Genomic DNA, 3,109 nt, shown 5'->3' with positions numbered 1-3,109 from the left:
GTAAGTCAGAAAGAGAAAGACAAATACCGTATGCTAACACATATATATGAAATCTAAAAAAAAAAAAAAAGGTTCTGAAGAATCTACGGGCAGGACAGGAATAAAGATGCATATGTAGAGAATGGACTTGAGGACATGGGGAGTTGGAAGGGTAAGCTGGGATGAAGTGAGACAGTGGCATGGACATATATACACTACCAAATGTAAAACAGATAGCTAGTGGGAAGCATCCACAGAGCACAGGGAGATCAGCTCGGTGCTTTGTGACCACCTTGAGGGGTGGGATAAGGAGGGTGGGAGGGAGATGCAAGAGAGAGGGGATATGGGGATATATGTATACCTATAGCTGATTCACTTTGTTATACAGCAGAAACTAATACACCATTGTAGAGCAATTATACTCCAATAAAGATGTTTAAAATAATAATAATAAATGAATAATATGAGTTAAAGAAAAAGGTTTAAAAATGTGTTCTATCATTTCAGACGGAACAATAACCATTCTTGCCATGCCCATTCTTTTTAATATAATAATAATAAATAGTGTAAAGCATAAAGATACCTATTAGGCATCACAGGCTTATAATGTGTATGAACTATTTCCAAAAAGCCTTTAAGAATGTTCATGTTGTTAAAATTATCCTCATTTTGTAGATGAAATAATATTTGGCGACGTCATGTATGCCTTGGTCCTATTTCGATTTATTATAAACTAGATCAGAACTGATTTGGACCGTGACAAATAGTGATTGTTTCAGACAGTAATAAAAAGTGATTAAGATATTATCAATATCTCTGTATCAATGGTCCTATAGAATACAATATACCTAGAGTATTAAAGACAGATAAGATTACTTAATTGTATCCATTTACTTTAAATTTTTATTTGAATGACTTTTCTGTATTAGAGGAAATTGAACAATAAAAAAATGCATCCTTGTCATTAATCTATAATTTGCAAGAAGGGTTTGGACACTTCATAAGTACAGTGCCATTCAAAGAGAATTATATTTGAGAAATTAAATTCAAAGTTTAACAAAGATTGGTATCTGCCACTCATTACAGGGTTAAATATTTTTTATTTGCAAAAAAAAGAGCTCCTTGGAATCCTTCATTCGATTTAAATTATTTAATCAGATAAGACAATGTACGGTGTTAGTAAAATGGGAAAATTCTAGGAAGGTTTTCCCAGTGAGGATGTACCCATGGTCATACTGAGAGAGTTAATGAGATTTGGATACTTGGGTATAAAAACCTCTTATTAAGGGGGAAAAATGTGTTACACCTCTGAAGGATTTTGGTATACATTTGACAAAACCAATGGCTGTAACAGATAAAAAGCCTAATTCTCCATTTTACATTATTGTTTATTCTGAGTAGTTTGTAGTTTGTAAAATATGAGCACACGCATATGTGCATACACGCGCACATGTCCATGCACGTGCACTCACACCACACACACACACACACACACACCTACCCAGGGAACACTTTCATATTTAGAGTGATATTACTGATATCCAATTTGTAATAACAAGCATTATGTAAGTCACGTAGAAAATTAAGTAAATTACTCAAGGTCAGAGATATCTAGGTTTAGAACCTAGGTTTCTTTTCTTTGTTTATATACTCTTTGTTGTTTGTGTTAGATAAATGCTGTTTACTTGGAGTTCACATTTTCGTTCAGATATTTTTCTCCTTTTTCGATATTAAAATATTCACTACATTCGAATATATAAAATTAATATAACAATGAAAGTATAACCTGACAAATAAATATTTGTCTGTTTTTAATGTATGATACCAGTGCCTGCCTATGACTGAAAAGATGAAATAATGTAACATATAGCCACAGATATGAAAGGTAATAAAATCATATAAAATAATATGATGTACAACTTTGGACAAATGCATTTTAAAAACTAAGCAAATGGAGCCCTCAGTCAGACAGGCGCAGAGACGCTTCCGGAAGTAGCATCACCATGGCTGCCCAAGTAGAACCCCAAGTTCAGTTCAAACTTTTATTGGTTGGGGATGGTGGTACTGGTAAAACTACATTTGTGAAACGTCATCTGACTGGTGAATTTTAGAAGTATGCAGCTACCTTGGATGTTGAGGTCCATCCCCTTGTGTTCCATACCAACAGATGACCTATTAAGTTCAGTGTATGGGATACAGCTGGTCAGGAGAAATTTGGTGGATTGAGAGATGGCTATTATATCCAAGCTCAGTGTGCCATTATAATGTTTGATGTAACATAGAGAGTTACTTACAAGAACGTGCCTAACTGGCATAGACCTGTCTTAGAGATCACATCCCCAATCGTGTTGTGTGGCAACAAATTGGATATTAAGGACAGAAAGGTTAAGGCAAAGTCAATTGTCTTCCACCGAAAGAAGAATCTTCAGTACTATGACATTTCTGCCAAAAGTAACTACAACTTTGAAAAGCTTCCTCTGGCTTGCTAGAAAACTGATCAGAGACCCTAACTTGGTGTTTGTCACCATGCCTACTTTTGCCCCGCCAGAGGTGGTCATGGACCCAGCGTTGGCAGCGCAGTACAAGCATGATCTAGAGGTTGCTCAGACAACTGCCCTCCCGGATGAAGATGATGACCTGTGAGAAAGTGAAGCTGGAGCCCAGCGTCAGAAGTCTAGTTTTATAGGCAACTGTCCTGTGATGTCAGTGGTACAGCATGTTTGCCTCTTTATTATATAACTAAGCAGAGCATGTGCTTAATCATTGGGATGCTGAAGGAGATGAATGGGCTTTGGAGTGAATGTGGCAGTTAAAAAAAAAAAAACCTTTATTTTTTTGGACCTGCATATTTAGGTATTTTGGAACACAGTTATTTCCTCCTTGAGTTTCAAATATAAGACTGCTACAGTCACATCACACTATTCAGTGGTGGAATCTTGTTTGTTACTGTCATTCCCATTTCTTTCCATTTTGAATCAGAATAAAGTTGTATTTCAAATATCTAAAAAAAAAACCTAAGCAAATGGATGTTTTTATAGTGAAGCATAAATTAACAAAATTGACAAGGAACAGTTTTGATTTTATTTAAAATGTTCCATAACATAGAAAATTAAAAAAATCTTATCCAATC

At 35.3% G+C, this 3,109-nt stretch overlaps 1 pseudogene; it reads left to right on the top strand.

The window, feature by feature from the left end:
• Nucleotides 1-1,967: 1,967 nt before the first annotated feature.
• On the top strand, nucleotides 1,968-2,689 carry LOC102991277 (GTP-binding nuclear protein Ran-like; annotated as a pseudogene).
• The last annotated feature ends 420 nt before the right edge of the window (nucleotides 2,690-3,109 follow it).

This window comes from Physeter macrocephalus, chromosome 8 (genome assembly GCF_002837175.3).
Source record: "Physeter macrocephalus isolate SW-GA chromosome 8, ASM283717v5, whole genome shotgun sequence".
NCBI lineage: Eukaryota > Metazoa > Chordata > Mammalia > Artiodactyla > Physeteridae > Physeter > Physeter macrocephalus.
Note: the sequence above shows the minus strand (reverse complement) of the source record. Positions and strands in the feature narration are given on the sequence as shown.